Here is an 8,957-nt window from a genome sequence, read left to right on the forward strand (position 1 = left end):
CTCGTCCCAGAAGATATTCTCAAACACTAAGATGTTATCATAGCAAAATTGCTTGAATTCAAGGACCATGACAATGTCTAGCACACATTTCTGACTACAGAGAGTTGGATCTGATTATCTAATCACCACAGAAAAACAAACTGGGCACCTTTCACATTCTCTTTAATCTGCTTTCATTTTTCTAGTCAGAAAATACCTGTTGTGGAGAGCCAGGATCAGCATAACAATGAGAAACAGGTTAAATGTTAACACCTGAAGGGTTCAGGAGCACCGCTTTATACAATGTCTGCTACCAACAAGTACCCTGAACTGAGCCTATCCATGATGCATTCTAACCTCATTGACCCCCATTCAATCTCTCCACTGCAGAAAATGGGAGTTGGGAGTTTTGTATATCCTTTGTGAGTCTAATCCAACTCTTTACTCTTCAGTCTGAAGATGTTAGGTATACCTAGGACCGTCAAGCGTTCAGCCTGCTGAACTGACCCCACGGATGCTCCAGTCTACAGCGCCTGGTTCAATTGTGCTTAGGAGCATTTTTTAAATCTCTAAATGTTTAAGCTAGTGATACATATTTGTGATTATTGTAAAGATCTGTGTTTGCATCATTTACTATAATTAATTTCCTATTTTGCCATGTCTAATTAATAATTAAAAGTCTATTGACACACCCCTGCATCAATCTAAGTAACATAATAAAGAAATCCCCATCAAAATCTGTCTGTTTAAGCTACAGGCTCAATTCACTGAATGTATAAAAAATTAAGAACACCTGCTGTTTCCATGACATAGACTGACCAGTTGAATCCCTTATTGATGTCACTTGTTAAATCCACTTCAAATCAGTGTAGATGTAGGGGAGGAGACAGCTTAGAGAATGATTATTTTTTGCCTTGAGACAATTGAGACATTGATTGTGTATGTCTGCCATTCAGAGGGTGAATGGGCAAGACAAAAGATTTAAGTGCCTTTGAACGGGGTATGGTAGTAGGTGCCAGGCGTGTTAAGAACTGCAACGCTGCTGTGTTTTTCACTCTCAACTGTTTCCCGTGTGTATCAAGAATGGTCCACCACCCAAAGGACATCCAGCCAACTTGACACAACTGTGGGAAGCATTGGAGTCAATATGAGCCAGCATCCCTGTGGAATGCTTTCGACACCTTGTAGAGTCCATGCCACTCAATATTAGGAAGGTGTTCTTAATGTTTTGTACACTCAGTATATATATATATACACTGCTCAAAAAAATAAAGGGAACACTTAAACAACACAATGTAACTCCAAGTCAATCACACTTCTGTGAAATCAAACTGTCCACTTAGGAAGCAACACTGATTGACAATAAATTTCACATGCTGTTGTGCAAATGGAATAGACAACAGGTGGAAATTATAGGCAATTAGCAAGACACCCCCAATAAAGGAGTGGTTCTGCAGGTGGTAACCACAGACCACTTCTCAGTTCCTATGCTTCCTGGCTGATGTTTTGGTCACTTTTGAATGCTGGCGGTGCTTTCACTCTAGTGGTAGCATGAGACGGAGTCTACAACCCACACAAGTGGCTCAGGTAGTGCAGCTCATCCAGGATGGCACATCAATGCGAGCTGTGGCAAGAAGGTTTGCTGTGTCTGTCAGCGTAGTGTCAAGAGCATGGAGGCGCTACCAGGAGACAGGCCAGTACATCAGGAGACATGGAGGAGGCCGTAGGAGGGCAACAACCCAGCAGCAGGACCGCTACCTCCGCCTTTGTGCAAGGAGGAGCAGGAGGAGCACTGCCAGAGCCCTGAAAAATGACCTCCAGCAGGCCACAAATGTGCATGTGTCTGCTCAAAACGGTCAGAAACAGACTCCATGAGGGTGGTATGAGGGCCCGACGTCCACAGGTGGGGGTTGCGCTTACAGCCCAACACCGTGCAGGACGTTTGGCATTTGCCAGAGAACACCAAGATTGGCAAATTCGCCACTGGCGCCCTGTGCTCTTCACAGATGAAAGCAGGTTCACACTAAGCACATGACATACGTGACAGAATCTGGAGACGCCGTGGAGAATGTTCTGCTGCCTGCAACATCCTCCAACATGACCGGTTTGGCGGTGGGTCAGTCATGGTGTGGGGTGGCATTTCTTTGGGGGGCCGCACAGCCCTCCATGTGCTCGCCAGAGGTAGCCTGACTGCCATTAGGTACCAAGATGAGATCCTCAGACCCCTTGTGAGACCATATGCTGGTGTGGTTGGCCCTGGGTTCCTCCTAATGCAAGACAATGCTAGACCTCATGTGGCTGGAGTGTGTCAGCAGTTCCTGCAAGAGGAAGGCATTGATGGGACTGGCCCGCCCGTTCCCCAGACCTGAATCCAATTGAGCACATCTGGGACATCATGTCTCGCTCCATCCACCAACGCCACGTTGCACCACAGACTGTCCAGGAGTTGGCGGATGCTTTAGTCCAGGTCTGGGAGGAGATCCCTCAGGAGACCATCCGCCACCTCATCAGGAGCATGCCCAGGCGTTGTAGGGAGGTCATACAGGCACGTGGAGGCCACACACACTACTGAGCCTCATTTTGACTTGTTTTATGGACATTACATCAAAGTTGGATCAGCCTGTAGTGTGGTTTTCCACTTTAATTTTGAGTGTGACTCCAAATCCAGACCTCCATGGGTTGATAAATTGGATTTCCATTGATTATTTTTGTGTGATTTTGTTGTCAGCACATTCAACTATGTAAAGAAAAAGTATTTAATAAGATTATTTCTGTCATTCAGATCTAGGATGTGTTGTTTAAGTGTTCCCTTTATTTTTTTTGAGCAGTATATATTTAATATTTATTTTACCTTTATTTAACTGGGCAAGTATAGCTTCTATTGCTGTGTTACGTTCTCCATTTTCCTCGTGTGTTTTCTTACTTTTTAATTTGTACTTGTATTATTTCCTTAACATTATTTTCTCTCACCTTGATATTGAATTGCTGTGAAGTAGCTTGCAAGTAAGCATTTCACTGTACCGTTTACACCTGCTGTCTCCTGTGCACGTGACAAATAAACGCTGAAACTTTGTAATGACACGCGGTGTAGTACACCGTGCTAGTATACCGTGCTAAAAGGTCCATATTTATACTGATACTTCCATGCCCGTGCTTGTTGTTTTTGTGTTCTGAGAGATGTTGTGTTTATTAGTTAAAGCATTCATCCAAATAGGTTGTGAAAAGAACGGAAAGGTCCTTGGCAGTTCAGTTCCTCCATTATTATGGGATGTTCTGTTCTTTGTCAAACACAGTACAGGAAACGTGGGGAAAGAGGCAGATTACTTAATTACTGTTTGCACTGATAGGATTAAACCTGTATGCAGTGACAGACCTTGTCAGTAACCCCATGAAAGCATGACAGATGTTCTATGTTAGGAAGAAATGAGACTTGCGTAACATCACTGCTAGCTGGTGCTAACATCAAACACAAAGCAATTTGCTGGGTTTTCTTGCACCAATTAGGCACAATATTTTTAGGGGGCACTTTAAGAGAAAATGCGTTCAGGCTTCATTAAATCATGAAATACTTGTTGCATCATCTTAACAATAGGAATTAAGCATTGTTTGGTCACACTACACCCTAAGCACCTGGCACTGCGGCTACCGTTCATTTTCAGCTCACATGAGCTGAACTAAAGGGTCTCCACTGCAGATAAATGTGTTTTGAAAATGTCCGAAACTTCTTCTGAGGACTGTGAACACATTTGGCCTCTTCTTGACCACACTGTTTCCAGGAAGTTGGTCAGGCGAGGGCAAGAAAGTGTCAGAGAGGCACCATTAGTTGTCCTGAAGGACCATGGGAATACATTCTTCTCTCTGTTCTCAGCTTTACATTAACCAGACAGAGTTAGCACATAGCCATGAATTTGACAGTGATGTTGATCCTAGCTTACGGTATGTCAGCTCTAGTTTTGTTATGAGCTACCACCTGCTGGCTGCTGTGTGAGGGAGCTGGATGGTTCAGTAGCAGACAGACAGACAGTACTGGTAGTCAAAGGCTTCCCACTCTGCTACTGTCACAGACATATAGACACACTGAGGATTCAACTGAGGATCATTGACTGCTTGTTGTTCATACGGTTCACCATACGTCCTGGTTTATGAGGGGGTCCTTAGTAGCACTTTAGTAGCACAGACTGAATGAGGCAGAAAGAAAGAGAGAGGGAAGAGAGAGGCGGAAAGATGTAATGAGGAGCAAGAGAGAGAGAGAGAGAGAGAGAGAGAGAGGCACACAGATGGAATGAGGAGAGAGAGAGAGAGAGAGAGAGAGAGAGAGGCACACAGATGGAATGAGGAGAGAGAGAGAGAGAGAGAGAGAGAGAGAGAGAGAGGCACACAGATGGAATGAGAGAGAGAGAGAGAGAGAGAGAGAGAGAGAGAGAGAGAGAGAGAGAGAGAGAGAGAGAGAGAGAGAGAGAGAGAGAGGCACACAGATGGAATGAGGAGAGAGAGAGAGAGAGAGAGAGAGAGAGAGAGAGAGAGAGAGAGAGAGAGAGAGAGAGGCACACAGATGGAATGAGGAGAGAGAGAGAGAGAGAGAGAGAGAGAGAGAGAGAGAGAGAGAGAGAGAGGAGAGGCACACAGATGGAATGAGGAGAGAGAGAGAGAGAGAGAGAGAGACAGAGAGAGAGAGAGATACAGAGAGGCGCACAGATGGAATGAGGAGAGAGAGAGAGAGAGAGAGAGAGAGAGAGAGAGAGAGAGAGGGGCACACAGATGGAATGAGGAGAGAGAGAGAGAGAGAGAGAGAGAGAGAGAGAGATACAGAGAGGCGCACAGATGGAATGAGGAGAGAGAGAGAGAGAATTGTACTCCTGGGTGGGTACAGGCATGTATACATTAAGGCGTCTAAGCATTAACTCAATTGTTAAAGCAACATCAACATCATCTAAATAAAAATGCCTTGTATATATGTTTGTCCTCTTATTGTAATCCAGTGCTTGGGACTCCCATATACTCCACTGAACCTTTGACAATGTTTTTTTCTCCTTCATTTTGGCAGGCACTCAAATACTTGCCATTGTAGACATTTCAAAACCACATTGAAATGGCCAGTTTGTCCATAAAAGTGACAGCTCTCGTGTAATCCTGACTGTAATTGCAAGTGTCCTAACTCAAAGGACAGCTGAACTTTGACCCTCTCTCCCTTTGCCTAAGCCACATCCAAACCCTACAACCGTATCCGACTCATCTAGCTCCTATTTGATACTCTGACCCGGTGTTCTTTCTTGGTGAAAAGGGATAAAGTGCTGAAAAGAGGTGTGATATCCAGTCGTAAGACTAGGAGTTAGGACAGGTGGGTTGTGTAACAGAGATAACCTAGAGATAAAGTAGAGCTGAGGAAAGCAGCTGTGAGGTAATCTCTTCCACCTGGGATCTAACTGTTGGGCTTACTTCACACACTACACTGACTGTCATGGAGAAGACAGGAAACAGCCTTTAACCCCTACTCCCTACCAAGTCTCTTCACACACTACACTGACTGTCATGGAGAAGACAGGAAACAGCCTTTAACCCCTACTCCCTACCAAGTCTCTTCACACACTACACTGACTGTCATGGAGAAGACATGAAACAGCCTTTAACCCCTACTCCCTACCAAGTCTCTTCACATACTACACTGACTGTCATGGAGAAGACAGGAAACAGCCTTTAACCCCTACTCCCTACCTAGTCTCTTCACACACTACACTGACTGTCATGGAGAAGACAGGAAACAGCCTTTAACCCCTACTCCCTACCAAGTCTCTTCACATACTACACTGACTGTCATGGAGAAGACAGGAAACAGCCTTTAACCCCTACTCCCTACCAAGTCTCTTCACATACTACACTGACTGTCATGGAGAAGACAGGAAACAGCCTTTAACCCCTACTCCCTACCAAGTCTCTTCACACACTACACTGACTGTCATGGAGAAGACAGGAAACACTCCTTAACCCCTACTCCCTACCTAGTCTCCTGAGTGTATCTGGGAGGACTGGCTAGTGGTATTTTGTAGTTCAGTTGGTAGAGCATGGTGTTTGTAACGCCAGGGTAGTGGGTTTGATTCCCCGGACCACCCAAACGTGAAATGTATGCACACATGACTGTACGTTGCTTTGGATAAAATTGTCTGCTACATGCCATATTATAGGTGGAAGAAATGTGGTGAAAATCACATCTACCCTACTAGAAGATGAGGTGGAGCTACAACCATATTGATTACACTTATAGCCCCTTCTGCCACATCTACATGAAGTGCTCTAGGGGGTAAAGGTTGGGCTAGGGGTTGTCTCTATACAGGGGGTACTGGCCTAGGGGGTAAAGGTTGGGCTAGGGGTTGTCTCTATACAGGGGGTACTGGCCTAGGGGGTAAAGGTTGGGCTAGGAGCTAGGGGTTGTCTCTATACAGGGGGTACTGACCTAGGGGGTAAAGGTTGGGCTAGGGGTTGTCTCTATACAGGGGGTACTGGCCTAGGGGGTAACGGTTGGGCTAGGGGTTGTCTCTATACAGGGGGTACTGGCCTAGGGGGTAACGGTTGGGCTAGGGGTTGTCTCTATACAGGGGGTACTGACCTAGGGGGTAAAGGTTGGGCTAGGGGTTGTCTCTATACAGGGGGTACTGGCCTAGGGGGTAACAGTTGGGCTAGGAGCTAGGGGCTGTCTCTATACAGGGGCCCTATCTTACAATGTCCAGAGGGATTCCCCTTAACAACACAGTGCGAAGCTGCTAAGTCCAGGTCAGGTCCAATGTCTTAGGGAGCAGTAGGTAATGGACCCTATCCCACAGCCACTCTCTAACACTCCAGGTCTGTGCGCTTTATCGCCTCAGGAGGTTTTCACCCTGCATTCTTCACCAACTGTAACACAAACACCCAGGCCTCCTGTACTTACACTACCAAGAGCCCCCCTTACAGAGGTGTGTGTGTGTGTGTGTGTGTGTGTGTGTGTGTGTGTGTGTGTGTGTGTGTGTGTGTGTGTGTGTGTGTGTGTGTGTGTGTGTGTGTGTGTGTGTGTGATAAAGCAAACAGTCACAAAGTAATCAACGTTTCAACATGAAGGAGCTCCAGACCAATTATCCAGACCAGACTATTGAGACAGACCCACCGGCATGCACAAAGGTCTACGCTCCGGTTGGGTTGAGGCCAGATCCAAACCTCAAGGTGACCACAAATTACAGCACCCCCTTCTCCCATTCACCCCCCATGGACGTACCCCTTCTCAATCCTCTCAACCCAGCCCCGTTCTACTCTCTAGCCCCATTAGAACAGCCATTCATCCTCAGCACTCTTTCGAAGTGGATGTCTCACTTCGACACGTGTGTGTGTGTTTGTAGGTGTGTGTGTGTGTTTGTAGGTGTGTGTGTGTGTGTGTGTGTGTGTGTGTGTGTGTGTGTGTGTGTGTGTGTGTGTGTGTGTGTGTGTGTGTGTGTGTGTGTGTGTGTGTGTGTGTGTGTGTGTGTGTGTGTGTGAACCCAACACTGAGTGATGCAGCAAGATGACCTCTAATTGTAAGTGAGTTATAGTGTAGTTACAGCACTGAAGAAGCAGACCCACTGAACCTGCACAGGATGTGTTCTTACTATAACATCACACATGGTCTGGGTTCCAGTGCAGTTATTGGACAAATATTCACCGCTGTATCCTAACCATAGTCATCGTAGGATAAATACCTCCCACTTGCATTTAGAAAAAAAGTAAGGTTGAACATGTTGTCCTTGAATTCCAATGAAATTTATCTTAATTACTTTTAATTTAATAACGACTCCAGGGAGTTAACATAACTGTGATTACATACACCCAAACACACACACACACACACACACACACACACACACACACACACACACACACACACACACACACACACACACACACACACACACACACACACACACACACACACACACACACACATATTCAGACCAATCACACCAGTCCCTATGGGAGGTGTTTAATGTTTTCATTACATTTTCTAAATGTATGGCATATGAGGTCATTTATTTACACAGTGAATTTCGTAAGCCAGAATGATACTACTTTAATATCAGAGGTAGGTACTGGAAGTGAAACTATCCAGACAGGAAATCTTGTTTTTTCAGGTCATACAGACGTATTACTGTAAATAACTTTTATGAGCCAATGGGAGTACATAACAAGATCGTTACTGAACACACACACACACACACACACAGAGAGAGAGAGAGAAAAGAGAAGAGAGTTTAAGAATGAGAACCTGTGTTTTCAGTGCATCATTACAGCTGCAGGCTCATTTGAGACACTAAAAGTCAATAGTAGCAATGTTAATCCCACCAATTAAGTGTCATATTATATGATCAAATAGCCACGTGTTTAAGATTATCCCTGTCTCCTTATCTCCTACTGCTACTGAGGAACACACACACACACACTGAGGAACACACACACAGACACACACTGAGGGACACACACCGAGGCACACACATACACACACACACTGAGGAACACACACCGAGGCACACACACTGAGGCACATACACACACACACTGAGGCACACACACACACACTGAGGATCATACGCACTGAGGAACACACACTGAGGCACACACACACACACACACACTGAGGCACACACACACACTGAGGCACACACACACACACACACACACACACACACACACACACACACACACACACACACACACACACACACACACTGAGGCACACACACACACACACTGAGGCACACACACACACACACACACACACACACACACACACACACACACACACACACACACACACACACACACACACTGAGGCACCCACAGGTTTTGACACAGTGACACCTGCTAATTTGAAAGTGCTCTTCTTTAATCTCCTTTGCATCCTTTCACTGTGAGGAATTCTCACTGCTCTCTCGCTCCCTCTCATCCATGATAGCCTACCCCCCTCCCTCCCCTCCCCTCCCCTC

At 45.7% G+C, this 8,957-nt stretch overlaps 1 protein-coding gene across 1 annotated transcript in view; it reads right to left on the reverse strand.

The window, feature by feature from the left end:
- Nucleotides 1–8,957, reverse strand: part of vegfc (vascular endothelial growth factor c) — a 54,810-nt gene that overhangs the window by 45,122 nt on the left and 731 nt on the right.

Source organism: Salmo salar, chromosome 04, assembly GCF_965601325.2.
Source record: "Salmo salar chromosome 04, fSalSal1, whole genome shotgun sequence".
Classification (NCBI taxonomy): Eukaryota; Metazoa; Chordata; class Actinopteri; order Salmoniformes; family Salmonidae; genus Salmo; species Salmo salar.